Source organism: Trachurus trachurus (assembly GCF_905171665.1).
Source record: "Trachurus trachurus genome assembly, chromosome: 17".
Classification (NCBI taxonomy): Eukaryota; Metazoa; Chordata; class Actinopteri; order Carangiformes; family Carangidae; genus Trachurus; species Trachurus trachurus.
In genome coordinates, this window is record NC_139900.1 from 4,682,992 (window position 1) to 4,689,736 (window position 6,745).

At 42.0% G+C, this 6,745-nt stretch overlaps 1 pseudogene across 1 annotated transcript; it reads left to right on the forward strand.

Moving 5' to 3' along the window:
• Positions 1-1,897: 1,897 nt before the first annotated feature.
• Positions 1,898-3,572, forward strand: LOC311001067 (tripartite motif-containing protein 16-like; annotated as a pseudogene). Its single transcript has one exon. The product of its transcript is annotated as a tripartite motif-containing protein 16-like (transcript).
• Positions 3,573-6,745: the final 3,173 nt, after the last annotated feature.

The window sequence follows — 6,745 nt, forward strand, 5'->3', positions numbered from 1 at the left end:
AGCTGTCTGTGGAGTGTGGAGGCTGTTTATCTTGTCACAAATCACAAAAACTTCTAATTGAGACAAACAAGACCCAAGCAGGCCCCTGTCTAACATTAGGCTACCTGAATGTAGTGAATCACAGCAGCAACAGGAGGAATCACTCATTCAACTTAATTCTTGTGAAAATTGTAATTTGTTTCCAGATTTTAATTTAGTCTGAATTTGCTGTTCTTACTGTAGAAACATGTGGCCTACTGTAGATTAGCAGTGAATAAACTTATGTTGGCAATAATTTGTTGACACAAAAGAAATGGCAATTAAGACAGGATACAGACACCTTTTACGGAGTGGATAAACTTCAAATAGCCTATTCATTTTACTTAAGAGATTATTTACAAATGGATTTTAACAAGAAAATACTTGTTAAAAATCTTTGTAGAAGGTGAGTCAGGGTTCCCACGCGCCCTGGAAAACCTGGAATGGTTATCCAGTCATGGAAAACACATGGAAATTGAGAAAAAGTGTCAAAGGTCCTGGAAAAGCTTGAGTTGTCCTAGGAAATTATTTATCACACTGTTACATCAGCTACCAGAGCTCTGTTTGACTTTTTCAGACCCCACTAATGATTTATTTTCAAAAGATAAATAAGTTTTATTGTGAACCCTTGTGTGGGGTATTGTGAGTATCATCCAATCCACAGCATTGATAGTGATAATTGAGAAAGCTTCGTGATTTTGCTCTCAAATCACACCAGATTGCTGCATTTCAATTTACAATGCGCACAAATTTTCGGGCGGGGGGTTATACCCCCCGGACCCCCCAGGTGACGGGTTGGTCCTTGCCATACCTTGTCTAAAACTGAAATGACGCCACTGCCCACCCCCATACTCTCCCAACTGGACGGCAGCTCAGGACAACGGAGCAGACGACCAATTAACAGCCTATACAGGGATGATTGACAGATAAAACACCAGTAGCTTGCACATTTTAACCAAACATAATAATATCATAAACATAAACACATTTTAAGTACTGTCTTGGCTTATGAATTAATGTCTTTTTTTAAACTGAACTCATATGAACGTTAAATAACAGTTCCTCTTATATGAATTACAATAGCTTGTTTTTATAGAAAGAACTTATTTGTTTATTTATTTAACTGACTAACATATTTATATTAGACAGGGCTACACCTACAAAGATACTTATTTAGCTGTAGAAATTATTTGGGAGACATGCCACACTGCAGAGTACCGGTAAAATGGCATGATCTGATATCACCAAGTAATTAACAGCCCAGGAGCGCTGTTATAACCAACCGGTTAGGTTTAGGGTTAGGGTAAGTCCTGGGCTGTTGTTTACTTGGTGACATCAGATTGTGCCGGTAAAATGAGCGGATTGCCACTTGACACAAAAGTGCATTCTCCGTTTTGGAGGAACCAAGCTCTTTTCTTCTCCTTCGTACTCACGAACGAAATGCCAGAAAAACTCGACGTCTTTTCGACGAGCACGTTGGAAAGTCACTCTTCAACCACGTGAAAACCGTTTGTTTCTAGGTGATGTACAGAGTTTGCTTCGACGTGAGAAAAAAGGTAAACAAATAGCCAAAAACATGCGGTCCGGAGCGGATATGCTGAGCAATCAGTGTGGTCCCGAAAGAGTTAAGAGGTGCTGTAAAAATGTAGTGCAATAATTTGACTAATTTATTACTAGCACTGAAACAATGCCAACATGTTCTGTCTCCTGCAAATAAACTGAGACATAAAACACTTTGTGCTGTTGTTGAACTTTGTGTCGTACAAAGGTTGAACAAACAGGACTGAGTCACACCTGATCAGATACCAGGAGGATTTTACAACCTCTGAGACTCACTTCTGAGCAACAGAAACTCAGACAGTCGTCGTCTGTGAGAGGTGAAATGGCGCAGAAAGGAGTTCATCTGGACCAGGAGACCTTCTCTTGTTCCATCTGTCTGGATCTACTGAAGGATCCAGTGACTATTCCCTGTGGACACAGCTACTGCTTCAACTGTATTAAAACCCACTGGGATGGAGAGGATGGGAAGAAAGTCTACAGATGCCCTGATTGTAGGAAGAACTTCACACCAAGACCTGACCTGGTGAAAAATATCATGTTAGCAGCTTTAGTGGAGAAGCTGAAGAAGACTGGACTCCAAGCTGCTCCTGCTGATCACTGCTATGCTGGACCTGAAGATGTGGCCTGTGATGTCTGCACTGGGAGGAAACTCAAAGCTGTCAAGTCCTGTTTGACGTGTCCAGCCTCCTACTGTGAGAAACACCTGCAGCCTCATTATGAAGCAGCTCCTTTAAAGAAACACAGGCTGGTGGAGCCCTCCAAGAAGCTCCAGGAGAACATCTGCTCTCGTCATGGTGAGGTGTTGAAGATTTTCTGCCGCACTGATCAGAAGTGTATTTGTCTTGTCTGCCTTGTGGATGAACATAAAGGCCACGACACAGTCTCAGCTGCAGCAGAAAGGACTGAGAGGCAGAGAGAGTTGGAGCTGAGTCGACAAAAAATCCAGCAGAGAATCCAGGACACAGAGAAAGATGTGAAGCTGCTTCAACAGGAGGTGGAGGCCATCAATGGCTCTGCTGATAAAGCAGTGGAGGACAGTGAGAAGATCTTCACTCAGCTGATCCGTCTCATGGAGAAAAGAAGCTCTGAGCTGAAGCAGCAGATCAGATCCCAGCAGGAAACTCAAGTGAGTGGAGTCAAAGAGCTTCAGAAGAAGCTGGAGCAGGAGATCACTGAGCTGAAGAGGAAAGACGCTGAGCTGAAGCTGCTGTCACACACAGAGGATCACACCCAGTTTCTACACAACTACCCCTCACTGTCAGCACTCAGTCCATCTACGTACACACTCATCCAGCATCAATATCCGTCCTCTCAGACACTTTGAGGATGTGACAGCAGCTGTGTCAGAGCTCAGAGATAAACTACAGGACCTTCTGAGAGACACATGGACAAACATCTCACTGACAGTGACTGAAGTGGATGTTTTACCGTCACCACCAGAACCCAGGACCAGAGCTGACTTCTTAAGATATTCACAGGAAATCACACTGGATCCAAACACAGCAAACAGCAAACTGTTATTATCTGAGGGAAACAGGAAAGTAACATTAATGACTAAAGATCAGTCTTATTCTAGTCACCCAGATACATTCACTTCATGGCCTCAGGTCCTGAGTAGAGAGAGTCTGACTGGACGTTGTTACTGGGAGGTGGAGTGGAGAGGAGGAGGAGTTTATGTAGCAGTTGCATACAAGAATATCAGCAGAGCAGGATATGAAAGTTCATTTGGATGTAGTGACAAATCTTGGTCGTTAGTTTGTATCAACAACAGTTTCACATTTTGGTTCAACAAGACCATGACTCCAGTCTCAGGTCCTCATTCCTCCAGAGTAGGAGTGTATCTGGATCACAGAGCAGGTATTCTGTCCTTCTACAGCGTCTCTGAAACCATGACTCTCCTCCACAGAGTCCAGACCACATTCACTCAGCGTCTACATGCTGGAGTTTATCTTAACTGGGTTGGAGACACAGCAGAATTGTGTAAACTCAAATAGACAAAGATCATTGAAGGTGCAGTTGGTTAAAATCTGTATTTTAGTTCATCACTTTCTTTAGTCTCCATGTTTGTTGCTAAAAGCTCATTGCTGTTGTGTCTCTGTTTGGGCCTTAACAGAGAAATCAACAGAACTTCCTTTATCACTGAGGTTTGTTCTCACTGTGGAAACTAAGAAATCTATAATCACATTTACATTGATGTTTTGTTATGAGCTTCAATCAAAGTGTAAATATCATGATAATTATCAATGCAATATTGTTCAGTGATTTCATAAACTGAAGAACAAATGCTGACAGATCAGTTATTATCTTGTTATACTACTTTGAATTCTTTGTGTACTGTAATGTGGATTCTAATAAAAACAAACAAACCAACCTGGTGCGGCACCGGCTGATTTGTGAACAATATTTGAGAGAAATAGACCTTTTGTGTTCATAGAAAAGGTTTTACATCTTTGAGTTCAGCTCATGCAAAATGGGAGAAAAAACAGAAGTGTTGCTTTCATATTTTTGTTCAGTGTTTGTATCATTATGACTTTATGTATATAATGACTTTTTAAATCTTATATTAGTTTATATCTCCAAGTGACTTTGCATATCTCACAATTATGACCTTTAACCTCATAAATGTACTTTTTATTACATATTTATGAGTTTATATCTCATATTTGACTTCATTTTATATTTATCATTATATTTCAGAACTTATTACCTCATAATTATGACTATTTAATAATTTTGACTTTTTATCTCATTTGTGACTTTTTAAGTTTTTGGTGCAAGTTTTTATGATTATTATGGTTTAATGGTAGGAGAGAGAGAGAATGTGTGTGTGTGTACGATACGGTAAATGAAATGATGCAAACTTAAAGCTCCATGTTTGTAATAAAGCTCCTTCAAAATAAAGGTAGATGTTTGTGTTAAAGCTCCATACAGTATAAAGGTAGACGTTTGTGTTAAAGCTCCATACAGTATAAAGGTAGATGTTTGTGTTAAAGCTCCATACAGTATAAAGGTAGATGTTTGTATTAAAGCTCCATACGGTATAAAGGTAGATGTTTGTGTTAAAGCTTGTAACAGTTTGTGAGTGAGAGTCGGTGTGAGCAGGAAAAACAGTAATGTCCACAAAAATAGTTCACTTGGGACTTCACTCTTGCCCTTTTATTGAGCCGAACACTTCATACTATCATACATGACAAAGAACCGGTCTCACTTTACTCACTGTTAGCTGAGTTAAGAAGAAGAAAAAAAGGAGAAACCATAGGGAGAAACCAGCTCAGTAAGCTAATGGCGTCCACTCATCGGGTAGCCTTCTTCTCAACTGAAAACAAAACAACGCGGCGCGACGCTCAATGACGTCCCGGCGCCGCCACGCTTACATTCTTAAAGGAACATTTACAACTGTTACAAGCTCCATACAGTATAAAGGTAGATGTTTGTGTTAAAGCTCCATACAGTATAAAGGTAGATGTTTGTGTTAAAGCTCCATACAGTATAAAGGTAGATTTTGTATTAAAGCTCCATACAGTATAAAGGTAGATGTTTGTATTAAAGCTCCATACAGTATAAAGGTAGATGTTTGTGTTAAAGCTCCATACAGTATAAAGGTAGATGTTTGTGTTAAAGCTCCATACAGTATAAAGGTAGATGTTTGTGTTAAAGCTCCATACAGTATAAAGGTAGATGTTTGTATTAAAGCTCCATACAGTATAAAGGTAGATGTCCATGTGAAGTGTGATTATAAAGCAGCTCTAGGTTCTATATTAATACTGTGAAAGTATCAAAGCCTCAGTCCACAGAGAAATGCACACAGCCTGTATTCAGAAACTGAGCCTTAAAACCAGCCGTCTGGACTTCCTGTCACTTTGTGATGTCACAACAAAGCCCCGCCCCCTCACCACCTGGACCCACCATCCCACAGCTTTGCAGGATTGGGTTTCTTGACCTGTTTAAAGCTTTACCTGCACAAATTTTAGTAAAAACAACAAAATGTAAATGTCAATTAAATGTTTATTAGATAAAACAACTAACAATCTTCATTGTTGGAGTTTTCACCTTTTCTTTTTTCATTCATTATTCCGCAGGGTTACAGTTAGATTTAATGTGTTTCATGCTTTCTAGGGGTGTAACGATACATGTATTTGTATTGAACCGATTCAGTACGGGGTGTTCGGTTCAGTACAGCGCTGAGAACGGGTGAGTTTCGGAACAGAAGTTGTGTGTGTTTACAGTCCGCCTGCAGCCACATGTGCAGCCTGTTTACGTCGGCCCTGCTACCTCATGGGCAGCAGGGCAGCAGAAGCAGCAGCGGCGAAGCAGAGCAGCAGCGTAGCAGCAGAAGCATAGCCAGGAGCGAGCAGGTGAGCTGGGAGATTTAAATAGCCCGCCCTATCTGGGCGAGGAGAGCATGTGACTGATCAGCTGATCAGGATGGGCGCGGCTTGAGTCGTCTGCCTGAACTAGCTTCGCAGGCTTCGCATCATTTCAATCAGACAACTCTGGAATGAGAAGAAATCATTTATTGAGCATAAGCATAGCAAGCTGAAGCACAGCATGGATAGCATATTCTTGAGCATGGTTGCAGCAGGTTTGGCGTCAGGCTCTGACTCATATTCGTTCCCTGAATGATCTGCCTTGCCAGACATTTACAGGGAATGAAGCTGACCCCCCAAAACTGCAGTGACCCCCAAACAGGCTTGAGATACAGAGCCTGACGCTGCAAGCAATGAAGATGGGGCCTCCACCCTGACCGGGATTTCCCGCAGCAAGGGCCTGAACATGGGACTTCTGAGGAAACAAAGACAATTAGAGTGAAGACTCCCCGGCAATCCACCTGAAGCATCCTAGAGAGACGAGAGTAGTTGCAGAACATTTATTGAAGACACATTTCATGCATTACACGGCATTGGCACTCATAAGTTTTTGGGCCTGCAGAATTTCGTTTTTACTGAACCGAATGTATCGGACATAGGCGGCCGAGGACCAGCGGCCCAGAGACTTCAGGGAAGAAGTGGGCACGAGCAGGGCGGCAGTAGTGGCTGCTCCAATCCGGAGGGAATGAGCGGTGTACACATCAGGATTTAGCCCACAGCTAGAGCAGAGTTCCCGGAGCCGAGCGGAAAACCAGGTGCGGGTCATGGGCTTGCCGTCGACGACAAAGAGCGGGTCGCTG